General features: G+C 43.8%; 1 protein-coding gene across 9 annotated transcripts in view; it reads left to right on the forward strand.

The window, feature by feature from the left end:
- The window catches only part of msi2b (musashi RNA-binding protein 2b), a 182,195-nt gene that overhangs the window by 118,161 nt on the left and 49,507 nt on the right, over positions 1–14,527 (forward strand). The window lies entirely within an intron of this gene.

A 14,527-nucleotide genomic window follows, 5' to 3' on the forward strand; every position in this document is an offset into this window, starting at 1 on the left:
GTGTGTCCGATAAAATCCCACCTCGAAGATTTCACGCTGTACCTTTGTGATCACTGCGACTGTGTGTTTCTGCAGAACCAGACGTGACTCATCCCCAGCGGACCTCACAGAAACTTCCCACTTGAGAGCAGTTCTCGGGCGGCCAGACATGCAGGCACTTGTGTTCCATCAAAATGCTAATAACATCATCTGCAATATCCAAGGCAATATTATTGTAGTGTTAATTGGTGAAAAAAAAAAAAAACTAGTTGATGGGAGCACCTGCCCACCCCACTATTCCATTATTTTAATTACCATGGCTGAAATAAAAGGGAACATGCTGTATAATGATTGGTGTCTCCTCAACAGGGTGACAGTTTTGCTCCTATTTGCTTCACCGCGGCCACGCGTGGCTCATTTAGATGGCAGGAAGAAACTGGTGTTTTAAGCAGCAGAAGGGGAATGTGGGCCCTCAGGAGAGGAACCTCTCTCTGCAGCATGATTTATTCATTCACACCACATGTCTGTTGAAGTGGTCGTTGGGCGGTTCACATGTACCGAGAGGAGCTGCGTTACAACACGCCGGACTGGACGGTGCAGAAAATGAATGTATGTCACAATAGAGTGGCACAAACATTACATTGGAAGGAAGAGGGGGGGACAAACTTATTTGCAAACGATGTCTATCTTCAGATGAGCTTTTTCTGTAGCAGGAACAAGTAGGAGCAGGTAATTAAGCACTTCTTTTTGCGAGTACTTTTCTAGTAGATGTCAGTTTTTCTGGCTGCTTTCAAAGTGATAATGTTCGCCGGCTGTTGCCCCCGGGGCTGCTTCTTCTTATTAACTTGTCTTAGGAGACGGGGCTGCCATGCAAGCCTGCTTTGCTGCCCACGGGGAGGCTGAAAAGACCACCAAGTCATCCACTGCCATCTTCTGCCCCACACGCTCCCTCTCGCTGCTGCTTCTTCTGGCTGACACAAGAAGGGAATGCTTAAGCAGCAGAGAGACGGTGATTAAATATAATCACTTGGTCTTTGTTAGGAGAACCTGTCAGAAGTCATCATCAGGGTTTAAATTCACAAAGTTTTTTTGTGCGAGGTTCGATCTGGTGAAGGAGAACAGGGAGGCTCCCTCCCTCTCTTCTACTCTCCAGAATGGCCTCGGTTTAACATCTGAGGGAACCTAAAGCTGATCGCTACCTTTCAGCGTGGGGTGAAATTTGGGTCCTTATACACAGTAGAATGCAGGGGAAAGAAAACAAGCTCAGGAAAGTTGTCTTTATTGTGCCTGACCAAACAATGCCAAGTTCAGCCGTAGCGGGCAGCAGACAGATGTAACATTTGTGCAGACAGCCTGGAATCATTCGCGGTGCCTCTGGAGCCCGTCTGACCAGTGAATATTATGTGTTGCTCTCGCTCACTCTCTTTCTGCACTAGGAGGATGGTGCCATTCGGCAATTTGGTTGCTTGTAGGCAGTTGTCACAGCCTCGGTATTGTACTGTATATTCAGAGAGGAGGATATGCACAGGCAGGCAACGTGAACAAATTTAAAAGCTGTCAACTTGTGTGTAGCAGCCTATAGCTTTAAATGCCAATTTGGCTCCTTGCTTGTTAATTTTCGTATCTGGCAGTTTTTTGTCATTGTTTCTATGTGCAGATCTCGCATCTTGTCACTTCTAATAAAACACAAAATCACCCGGCGCTTCGTTTAAAGCAGCATTCTCATGAGCAATAGGAAGACAAATGGCTGTCGTCTGCTGCGCAGCCTGTTAAATCTCACACATAAAGTCTGAGCGGAATGACACGCTATACGAGAACTGTCACCGAACATTGAATTTAAAGCATCAGGACGCAAAGGCAAACCTCCCGCCTGCTGTTTACTTAATGCGGAGCCGGGCTCGCGCCGTATTTGGCAGCGAAAATCAATCTTAAAAAGATTTGCAAAATGTAGACAAATTAGCCAGCATAAATTAGCCAAAGCATATTCATTATGCCCATCTCTCAGTGGAATACAGCTCTCACAGCAGTGTCTTTATCACTTAAGTGTTCCATCATAAGTGTAATCATGTATTTTATCTTGAATTCTCTGATGGTAATAAACACTGCCTCAGAGCTATATCATATTCTCATACTCTGTACTAACAGTGGTTCTAAGTGACAGTAAATCTAAACATATTCTCCATTTACTCAACCTCCTGAGCCTCCCTAAGCTCAGATTTCCCTGCACTTGTACGCAGCTTCTGCGTTATTGTCCTGTCTTTCATGCATCAATAAATGGATTATTAGACATCCCTTGTTGTGATTGGAGGGCAGGTTAGACAAGAAGATAATTAAAAGTGTGAGCTGCTGTGCCATTTGTTTTCTGTTCCTGCATTGACGTATGTGGCTTGGTGTTTATATGTGACCTCCTTTGTCCTCTAAGTTAATTTTGTAGATGTGGTGTTTAACGAGGACATCCAAAGTGGCAAAGAAAATACACCAGCGTTACGCCGCAGCCCTAACTTAACTGATAATGTTATTCCAATTGAGAATTATTTGGGAAGAATTAAAGATCCAACTAGTTGGAATAATGAGGGTGCGTGTCCTCTGTGCATTTAAGGTCATGAAAACTAAATTAAGGGGTGTTGTGGAGCACCAACAACAAGCCTGTAGGACTGTCAGTTTACCAGCATAATGCATGATGTGACACATACACTTAAAAAAAAACTCTTTTTTTTTTGTTTTTTGTTTTTTTTACAATAAATCCACTCATTTAGAGGCTGATATTTAATAATGTGATCTAGGATTTCTGAAGTTTATGCCACTATTATTATTTCCGTTGTTATTATACATTTCTCTTCCTGAGCACGGCTCATAGCTCAGATAAACCAAATACAATATTATGTAGGCTCAGCGGTTGCATTCCCAGCTGGCGAGGGCTGACCATTCTAGGATCATATGACCTCTGGCAACAGGAAAATTGGAATGGCGGCAGCAAAGTCATGGATGCAAGAACCAGTGTGAGAGCAGGGAGCCATGTGTTTGTTTCCCTGGGTCTTGAGGCCAGTGCTCATTATAGTGGCTGGTAAAATATTAGAGTTGGGCTGACACTGTCTAAGTGAATTGTCCTGAGCAGTTTTGACAGCCAGTGGAAGGCAGGTCTGGATTATGATGGATGATGACAACAGGGGTGGTGCAGCAGGAGCGTGGATGTGTTTTCTGCGTGCACCTAATACGGGACAGTTTTGGTGATGTGGGCAGACACACGCGGGAAGAGACGCCTGATGGATATGTTAAAACGCTGCTCGGAATGATGCTGCAATTTTTCATACCTACGGATTTCAGTCAGACCTGTTTTTCCCAAAAATGGGGAAAAATATTCATCATGCATTCGTTGTTTGCCATCCCACTTTCAACCCTTGTGTTGTTCACACTCGTCGTGGGAGATTTATTCAAATCAAAAGTTTCTCACTTCTTTTGATAAAGTTTTGCTTCATGAAGATGAATCTGTCCTCTGCAATGTTCGACATGAATGCGCTTGTGATCGCTTTCCCACATTTTCCCCGTTAAACTCAAAGGCGGCTTACAGAAAAGCATTTTTTAAGGTGAAGTGAGCAGCAGCACAAGACTGCTGACCACCACATGCAGCCTTAGCATTTCCTAGCTCAGAATAAAATCAACTCGCTGAACGAGCAGCTCGCGCTACGGCGTGAGGCAGCTTGGAAAAAATGAAAGGTGCCCTTTGAAAAACCCCCACAGTGGAGAAGATGCTGTAGTGATGAAGACGTGCGTCTATGGAGAGAGAGGGGTTGAGCCTCTTATCAGATCGCTACGCCGACGTTCCAGGATGAACCAGTGTAATCAGGACCAGCACCTCAGCTCAGCCTGGATCCCCTTTACATTATTCCTCTTAAGGTTGATACTCCACACTGAAACACAAGCGTGCTGTATATAGCCACACCCCCTCGCTCTGCCTACCCAACTTGATCCTCTTTTGTCCGTCTTCCAGCAGATCTCTCCCGTAGGTCGGGGTAACACGGAAATTTCTTTTCACTCCCACTATTAGGAGCAGATGGGACAAGAAGGACACTTCATCCCCAAGTTCATTGGTCCTTGAGCATCTTCTGGTGTGGCCAATCCATCTCTCAGTAGTCACTCAAGCTTCTGGGCCCTCGCCCATTCTTCGTCCCCCTCGTCCCTCTCCCGAGCAGGCTCATTCATTTCGCCGCGTCTCCCTCATCCACTCTCCTCTTCCCACTTTGGGCACCGGGGAGGTGTGTGGCATTCAAGCAGGCATTATTGATGGAGCATCTGTTTAGACATGGTGCGGGGATCTGTGGCATGTGGGCGAGCAGCTGGGGAGGGGGGGGTTTCGAGCAGGGGGAGACATTATGTCACATTACATGTCTTGATATGTTTTGTTCACTTGTGTGCATGCCCGTTTGAGACGCACACACGTGCTAGAAGGCGGCCCCAGCATTGTGGTTTCCCACTCGCTCGGAAATGAGGAGAGTCTTTCACAGTTGTAGAAGTCGGCTTTAGAGGCCATTTCAGTCCTGGGAGCCAGAGGCAAATATTCTGGCAGTGTGTCTTCACAGTAGCAGCCAGACAGACAGAGTAGGCCTATCCAGATAATCACCACACATCTCCTCTAGATGGCCAGACTTGTCAGAGCTCACACTGCACACTGCCAATAGATTTCCAACCTTGGCAGCTGATGAAACAGAGGTATTTTATGGCTTTTTAAACTACTCAACGTGTGCATCTTATGATTGCACGTTGTGGACGGCAGTGAAATGTCAATCTTTTCATCAGTTGGGCTTCTTTTCTTCTCTTGCTGCAGTCACAGAGGTGTTCTGGTGTCTCTAGCTGTTTGATTGATTGTACCTACTTTGGGTTCCATAATCTAGTTTGCGTTTGAGGTTAACAAATCGTTGTGCACTCTGCTGAGATGATTTGCTTGGCGAATGACTCCCTAAGACCCAGAACGAAGAAGCTGCACTTTCTCGGGAATCCAATTTGAACCTACCCGCCGCATTATCGAATTAAAACATGCGATAACGTCGAAAACACACACGGATGCATCAAAGTAAAGTAGAACAATACTCAGCATTATCAGCAGTGTGGAAAAAAGCCCCTCATTTCGCCTCGTAGAGAGGCGGGCTGGTTTCACATTGACACTGGTGCATTCAGTCTGCCGGCCTTTGTTAAGCAAACACAGTTTAAAGCACAGGTATAATTAATAACATTAACATAACAACAGCTGTATTCTAATTATGTAGCACCGTCCCCAACAGCGTATTATTTACAGATTACTTTAGCTGATTAGACGGATGCGGAAAATCTCTGTTTTCAACCGGGCTGTCTTATTTTGAAAGGATCAAATATCTACTGTTGAATAGCTCCACCTGCACTTGTTTTCATTTATTTTGCCCACCCATATTAGGTTCAGAATGGACACATCAGTAGCTTTATTGTGTTAACATTCTTTCATTTGTTTTTTAGTATTTGTTAAGTACTTTTCACACCATTTAGTTCTTGTCTGGCTTTAACTCTGCCCCGATGTTTTTACACCCTGATCTTCATACCAGGTGGTTCGATTTTCTACTTAATTTTGCAGATTTTAATTATTTTTACGCCATTTGAAGACCCATTTTGTGTATCTTGTCTTGTTTTTCAAGGGAACAACTTCCTGGCATAAGTATGTAAATTGCTCAATGGCACACCTGATCTCTGCTTTGAGTGGCAGAGACCAGGTGTGCACCGTCATTTCATTAAATTGAAAAGCTGTCATTTTAAATAAAAGCCATTTAATTGAAAAGATGCAGGTGCGGTCCACACGAAGGCTCAAGTCACTTCACTTCCTTCTTTAGAGTTTGCTTCCTTCCTGCATGTTTTATTCCAGAGCTGTCTGTAAGTAAATGAATTTTGAGTATCTTGTACCCAAATGAACTTCCTACATGTCAGTTAAGACAACCAATGACCAAGAAGCATCACAGCTTTAACATCGTAGCATTGAACAGAACATATTTAGCATATCTTTTAAGCAGTGCACAAAAGCCACAAGCATCCAGTATTCCAAAACACTGACAATCCTCTAATTATGTGTCATAAATGGTCTGATTTAGCTTCACCACAGAGAGGATGGGTCACAATTAAAGCAGACAGGTATTTATCCCTAATTTGCTGCATTTTTATAAGTGTGTTTATCACAAAATAATTACTACTTATCCCACGGTCTGGTGTGCTGCTTCTGCTGGGTTAAATGTGTGACTAACTCCAGTCACCCAAATCCACAGAAGGATTTTCCGAAGCAGCTTTGCCACATCGCAAGTTTTTATAGCGTTTTTGGGACATGTTCTTGCAGTTAATGTGCACAAAAATGTTGAAGGAACAAAATGGTTGCTCTGGATGTACCTACAGTGTTTAGGATAGAGGCGGCCAACCCTCCAGTCACATCCAAAGTCAGCACCTTGTCCTGCTTGGTGGTCAGCTGCAGTTTTATGGTCATGGACAGAACTGTCTTTTCTGCCATTTGTTGTGCCTGACCTTTAAGATGATGAAGCACAGGGAGGGTGACCCCTGGCAGGACTCGTTCAAAGAGCAGCCTCTTGGTGCTAGGGAGGGATGGGAGGGTCCAGAGCCTGGCAGCATGCTGGGGGATTGATCAGGCCCTTAGTCAAAGGCCAAATGCAGAAAGCCCAGCCAGAAGAGAAGGCCATGCAGGATGTGCAGCCATCCTCGTCTTTGAAGCTCTCTCCAAAACCTCAGCTGTTTCGCTGCATGAATAAACATGCGCAGCTTCTATCTGCAAAAGCTGCTCTTCCTGCCCTTCCCTCAACTGTCCTTTTTACTCCAGGAAGATCTAAAAGCAGCTCTGCTCCAGATGGAAACATGGTCGCTGAGGTCACGAAATCCCTCTTTTTTTGTCACCTCTTCATTTACCACATTTCTCCCTCCTTTTTGGTCGTTAACTTGTTTCTTCTTTTGCTGCTTCTCATTTGAACGCCTGCTGTCCTCTGCCCCTGTTGCACTCGGATGATGTGGTGCTCCCACAGATGTCAGCTTTGAGATTGAAATTAGCTCCTGTTCTGCAAAGTGGCTGACTTAAAAATTAATTTCAATGAGAAGACGAGAATTCAGCCTTTTTCACTTGCAGACGTGTTCAAGTGTTGCCAAATAATACATGTGATGAAGGTCTGTGTCAGCTGACTGCAGCTGCATGGATGTGTGTACATGAACAGCTATAAGGCCTATGGCTGTATGGGGCATGAAAGCATCTTAAAAGGAACTGAAGTTGAACTGAACTAAAAAAATAATCCAATAAATGTTTTTGCTCTGTGGAGATTCATTAGTATCGTTCCCATTGATGACCTGAGCACCAATCACACACACACACTATGTTCAATAGTCCCCATTTAAGTTGTGCATATGGTATGGAAATGTTTAAATTAGCACTATATACATTAACTTAATGCACCAAGCTAATGATAAGATCCATCTGGTGGTGGAATGGCATTAGTGTCTCAGTAAATGACACCAGCTGAGGCTGTAATACCCTGTGTGCAGCAACAGAGCCGGAGCAAACAGGCGGCAGTCTGGGTGGCCCGTGTTGCATACGCCTCATCAGGGGACTGTGTGGCACGCCTCATTTACATGTAGCACATCCCAAAATGTTTGAGTGACAGTGGACTTTTAAATATTTGCTTCTTGTTTCTATGCTATTAAACTGCATAAACAGGCATAAAACTCAAACAGAAATCGGTAACGGCCATAAATAAATGATAGGGACGCTATGGCGATGCTGCAGATTCTTATTATAGTGCAGGTAACAAGGAACAATTAAAGTCTGACTGTTGTGAGCGGACTGATTTACCTGAAGGAGCCTACAGCTCTGAACACGGAGGCGTGATGAGACGGGTGCTGATTACAAGGGTCAATACTATCGCAGCGACATCAGCACGCGATCCTTGATGAGCCAGTGATGTCACCAGTTGAGCGGCAGCGTGTCTGAGCTGGAGTGGACCGGGGTTTTCTTGGAGAGCGGTAGTTTTTCTTTAACGTAACACCTTAACAGCATCTGTAAAGTAAACACAGGCAGCAGTTCCGCCTCTGAGCATTTGGCTCACTCAGTGAAAGCAATCTCTGCTAAATGGTAATGGGCCTCTGCAAAGTGGCATCATCAGTGTTCTTCATTTCAGATGAACTGCTACTGTGTCACGCCTTTAAATATACCCCGTGCTTAAATATTAATAACAATCTGCCCATGCAGGCATTGAGAGGCCTAATTCACATGAATCGATTTTACTTTGCAACCCCCATTGCACGTAATTCATTGCTTTAAGGCCTTGTTGTTTGTAGAGGATTATTTTGATTAAATGCTTTTAGTCCCTGAGTGAATCCCTGGAGAGGCTCTGCTGGAAGTATCCGCGGTATCCTGTCCACTCTTCCGTTCAGACCAAAAGAAACCCAGATTTTTCAACTACAAAGTTGATTTTTTTTTTCTTCCATTTGCCACCGCTTTCTCCTCATTAATCCCCTTTTCTTATTCTCCACCTTTGTCAGGAGTGAGACATGCAAATCAGGTTTGATGAAACTGATATCCGTATCAATAGGTCAGCAAACACAAAAGGTGCATATCAGTGTTATTCATTCCAAATCCCACCTTGCTTCTCACCTCAAAAGAAATCCATCAGGCCGTCTCAAAGCATTATGGAAAGGCCCCTGCCCCCACGTCCCTCCGCCTCCCCCCCTGCATCAGTGGTTACTGTATTTAATAGAAATTGAGACATCTATTAAGATAGGCCTATTGCGTGGCACAAAAGCTTCTGACATTTCTCAATGAAGAATCCTCTTGTGGGTCAAACCCTTGGATCTCATTACACTGATATTCCATTTGCGTAAAAGGAATTCTATCGGCCCGAGCAATTATTCTCAGGTTGGTTTTGCACCCTTTCCTACATCATATTCTAACATTTTTGTCCCGCCTTGTCCTCAGCTATGTTTGACAAACCTTGCACGTGTTTGTTATGTGAGATACGTTCCCCAGTCAGATACAGTATGTCTCCGGGCTGTTGCATTGGCATCGTGAAGAGATGGTGGGATAGCAGTGGCTAAAAAGATGTGTCCGTCTCTGAGCCCGTGTTTGTTTATCGCCACATGGCCAATATCTCTGTTTGTCTGGCTGTGTGTCGGGAATGTGTGTTTGTGCTATGGATATTAGCCAGCCGAATTGGATTACGCCAGCGGAGACAACATTAATTTTTCCATCACCTTATCATGGATAGAGGTCCCTTCATCGATTAGCTCAGGTTTGCAGTTTGTTTCTACAGCACTGTCAAACGCAATTTAAGTGAGGCGCCACTGAGAAACACCCCGCAGATAAAAGGAGGAAGTTTCAGATTCCAAGGTGGACCATATACTCTTCATATATGCTTCAGAGTATCGCTTAATAAAATGCACTCCTCCTTCATGCACGCGTTCCCTGCACACAAACATAAGGTGTTAAGTCTTCAGAAGCACATTGTGCATCTCAGGAACTTGACATTTCTGGTGGACATGGACGACGGGATCTTGTTTTGACCGGCGATAAAATCCATATCAAGCTCAATTTTCATGGCACAATGACCGTGACTAGGTGCCAGGTCATGTGTGCAAGGGCAATAACGGAGCATCTCGGTGTGTTTTGCTCAGAAATGAGCCCTTCATTGCCTGGTTTGGGTGAAGTGGAATATGAAAATAATGTGATCATTCTGAACTCCCACAGTGTTGCCTTTTTTTAATAAAATGACATAAGATATAAAAATATCTATACATTGTTATAAGACTTGGCCAATTGCCTTTGATAACGGTGCTATATAGTGTTTTTACCTAATACCATCTATCCTAGCGCTGTATTTTTTTATAGACTGACTAATATAGGAGAAAGATGAGAGTCCAGAGTGAAAACGGTATAAATGAGCAGACCTACCAGGTGTTTCTTTCCCTGAATGATTACATCAACATAAATATGCTGCTTTCTCTGCATTTTACAACTAGGCTCAGCGTGCATACTGAGGAAACTAGTTTGTCAGTGCCTCTATGTAGGTCAGCTTTCAGAGCTAGCCATCAATTTCCACTGTCCCACTTTAAAAGTCGCTGCATACACACAAACAAGAGCACGTGTCTACCATATAGATTACATAAGGTATGGCTGCAATATTTCTGATGAAGTTTATTATGTCTTGTTTCTTCTATGTGTTGGTCCTCAACCAGGACCAAAGGTCAAAGGTGTCTCAACAGCACCACAGCTGCACCGTTGTTGTCTCGCTCTCCGTTTTCACTGTACTTTTAACCACTTTGTAAACTTGGGAAGAACCCTCATTACTGCCAAACACCAAATCTGTAAGCTTCAGCTTCTCTCCTGCTACATAATCATGGGGCAGCTTAAGTTCAGTGGAGGCAATTATCCAAAGGAAAGGTGACTTTTCTCTCACTTTTCAAAGCGCCCAGACAACAGGCTGAAAGCAGTAATCCATAAACACCCAAAAAAGAATATTTGAAGATGTAAGCACTTTAGATCAGGGTCACAGCAGTCCAGTGGGTCCTCGGTCTTCTCTGTAGAGCTCGGTCGTGTGTTGTTCTGATATTATACACACTTAATTAGACATTAAATTTAAAAATCAAAAAAATCAAAAATAGTGCCTAGTATCTTTTTACGTAATCTGTCAGACGTTGATCATTTTGAACACCTTTTGTTGCTGAGTTTATGATCTTGGCAGTTCAAGTGAATATTTTGTATGATTTTACTGTCATTTGTGGATTGCTTTTGCTATTTTATTTCGTTGGTCTTTTCAAGGATTTTACAGTGTTTCAAGGTCTCTAATGCTCTATTCCAGTTTCCAAGGTAAGAGTTGGCCATTTCTGATGACAGAATTCCTTCAGTTTGATCCTCCCCTCTCCTTTTTTCTCTGCTGTACATCTTCTGTGCTCTTCGAGAGTTCATGATGTTAACTGTATTAAACAGGGGATTAACGCCTGGGGCTCTGGATCTCTGGTAATAGCAGACGGAAATACTGATCAAAGGCCTCTAACTGCGCCCTGGGTGTTTGGACTGCTTCTTTCTGCTCTGCTGCATTAAAAGAAGATGTGGCTCAGAGCCTGCGACACTCAAAGACAGACAGAACAGAAGTCCTCCATAAACCCATCCTTGGACAAGTTTGTTCATGCATAATTACAGCTGAATTAGCGGAGGAAGCAGTTGTGCCTGCATGTAGCCTGCACCGATGACCTATAGAGCCCTTCATGGTGAGCTCTGTTCCCTTCATGCTGTACGCCAGGGGACATGTCTGACACTTTCTCCAGGATGCCCCACTTCCTGTCTCTGTATGGAGGCGACCGGTTGTCAGACGCCCACAGCAGGTTGGCTCCTCATCTCACATGCAGTATACACCACATATTGTTCAAGCCTTACATCAGCTTGTACTGAAACTCAATATATGGAATCAGTAATGACCTTGGAATTTTGAATAATCACCACAGACTTCATGGTTGCTATTTTCTGTGAGTTTTAGTCATCATAACAGCCAGCCTGCATTACATTAGGCCATACATCAGCACGGCACCTCCTTGTTATGGTAAAGACCGTCACAGACAGTTCAGTGGTGTTCTACATAAAAGGGGGGCTAAATGCACCATGTGTTAAATCACGGAGAAAACAGGGAGGAAAGTCATCAAACAGTTCCCAACGACAAACACACACACACACACAAGCACAGACACACACCCGTAGTGCTGATTTGGCAGCAGTCCACACAAATCAATGTGACAGACATGAACTGTGAAAGATTTTGCGGTTTTGTGAGATTGCATTTTTAAAATTCATTATAAAACACATTTAGTGAGATTTTTTTTGCAATCCTGCCACAGTTATTGACAATGTCAGGGTTTTTTTTTTTTTCAAACTGCTCACAAAAGCAGTTTATAACTATACAATAAAAAAAGACATGATCTTGTTTTCCGATTGACCTGGAAATGTAATTTTTAATTGTTTTTCTACAGTGAAGCTACTGTCATTGGTTGGGCTGGTGCGGGAAGAGATGTGTACTCCTCATATAAGCTGTAAATTATTAATCACATTACAGCAAATAATCTTGAAAAAAATTAAAAAATTAAATGTAGGCAGTGCTGACATTTATATATGTGCAAGTGTGAAAAAGAGTCATTTCAACCACTATACAAAAGTCACTACACAATAAAAATATTTCTATAACTAAAACGTTAATAGTTTTAAATTCTGGGGCTCTGTCCACACAAAAAGACTCATATTGTCATTAATTTGTGCTTAATATCCCCTGTGCAGGTTTAGTTTGTACAAACATTTTATCCAGTTGAGGGATCCAACAGAACAGTTCCCTTTTTTCACCAGGTTTAGAGGTACTGTAGTAGGTGAAGTGGGGGGGGGGGGGGTAAAGTACTGAAGCAGCAGAGGTGGAGAAACCTGGAATAAGTGTGAACTAAATAACAAGTATGATGAAGACAGTAAAAGCCCATGAAAGTGGGCTCCCTGCCCACTTTGCGTGTTGGCAAAATGGAGCCGAGGCAGGTTTTTCACTAATAAGTGTGAGAAAGTGCAGCCTAGAGGCCCCAACCAGTAGCCACACAACACCTATTATCAGTCCTCCCTGCAGATATCTACGTGTTTCCATTTACAGGGCATTGTTTAAGCTGTGCAGGTTCTTCAGTGTGAGCGTGTTGACACCTCTCTTCTCGTGTCTGTCGGCGCTGACAGTCTTTAATAGTCTGGTGGAGGTCATTCTCCTGCCATGAGAGCGCTGGGAGAGGACGGATGGCATATATGAGAACAATCTTGTTTTGCTGACACCCTGCTGGAGCAGGCCAGGAGAGAGGAATGTTCCTGTTGGTGCTATTTTGTGCTCTGTAATTGTCTGTAAAAGTCTGTAAAATAGGACAGAAGAGGGAAAGTGGGGCGTAATGGCAGGGACAGGGGTCCAGGTGCTCGAAAGGGGGGCTAAACCAGGAGGAAGGGGGAAAGAAAAAAAAACATGATGCGGGCAAAACACATTCCAAATGTAGTTTGGAGCAGAAAAATATGTCCTTTGTGGATTTAAACAGATGCATTCATGGGTAGAAGGGTGCTGATTGTGGTGTCTGTGGTGGGCTGTCTTGGCACTGACCCCGCTGGATGTAATGGTGCAGTGGAAAATGTCCTGTCAGTTGATAGAGGAGCTGCCTGTAGCAGCAGGAAGGAGTGTGCTGACAGAGGCCATGTGTGTTAACCTCCTTCCCTGTCACTTTTTCTGTCTAGCCTCCCGCCTCCCCTTCATCTCCACCTATTTCTCTTTTCCCTTCCTGCCCCACCCCCTCCCCCCTCGAACTCCACTCTCTCTACCTAGTCCTCTGTGACAAATTACTCCTGGCGGTTGATTTGTTGCTTGTCAAAAGTGCTCCTTTCGCTACCATGAAGGTGGAGTGAGCAGGAGGAGAGATCGCCCCCCACCCACCATTCCAGTCTACCTGCCTTCATCCCCAGTGCCTTGCCCACTCCCCACCTCACACATGTCACAAACCCAATGTTGAGATGTCTCACTGGAAATTGATATTCTGTCTCATAAGATCTCATCAGATTAGATTTTGTCCGTGTTTAATCAGCTCCTGACCCTCACTGTTTGGATATTTTCTCGCTTCTGTCAGTTGCAGAAGGATGTGTTATTTATGGAGGCGTAGATGGAGAGGGAGGAGTGGCTGGGGGGGAGGGGGGGGACCAGTAGCGATAAACACTTTATGAGAGAACTGTAAATGCCAGTATTTGTAACAGGATGACCAGTCAGCAGCAGCCCATAACAAAGAAAGCTGTGTCTCTCTGGAGCATTTCACTGGTTTACAGAATAAGCTGCTTAAGAGACTACTGGATTATAGTTGAGTTGTTGGGTTTTTTTCACTTTTGTAAACAGGAAGTCAAACAACCAATAAGTGACATCTTTATTCTGGGCTGTGCCAGTCTTAGTGGTAGAACCAATGCGCTGTCAGAAAACCATTTTCAAGCAACAGGTGGTGTTTCTAATGTCTGGTTTGCATTCGGGTACATATCACCTGACCTTCTGTGGTAATAAATGGGAGGCGCTGTCTGCTTAGCGTGTGTGTCAGGTGGTGTGTTGTCTGTGGAGACAGCTGTTTAAACAGAGGTGATTTTACTCCATCGTCAGCTGTTTACTCGATTGAAAAGAATCTCATCTCCTTTCACGACCACTTGCTGCTTTATTCACTGACAGTATTTCTTTTCTCCAGTTTCCTCTTTTGCAAAAGTAATAGAATATCTGAATTTCTTTTAACCCTGGCTATACAGAGGCTAGATTGCCTTGTGCATCTCCATCAAAACATTGAAGAGAGCATTGCAATCAACTTGTGTTGAAAAGTCTGAAGCCATCTTGTCTCTGTGTCTTTGGGTTGAAAGCAGGGTGAGGCTTTTATCCTATAAATATGGCATGAAAATCCCACTGTCAATGATGCATTCATTCTGAGACCTGCATTAACATAAAAACGAGGGCTTGTTATACACTGAAATTTCAAT

The sequence above is a fragment of the Takifugu rubripes genome, chromosome 15, assembly GCF_901000725.2.
Source record: "Takifugu rubripes chromosome 15, fTakRub1.2, whole genome shotgun sequence".
NCBI lineage: Eukaryota > Metazoa > Chordata > Actinopteri > Tetraodontiformes > Tetraodontidae > Takifugu > Takifugu rubripes.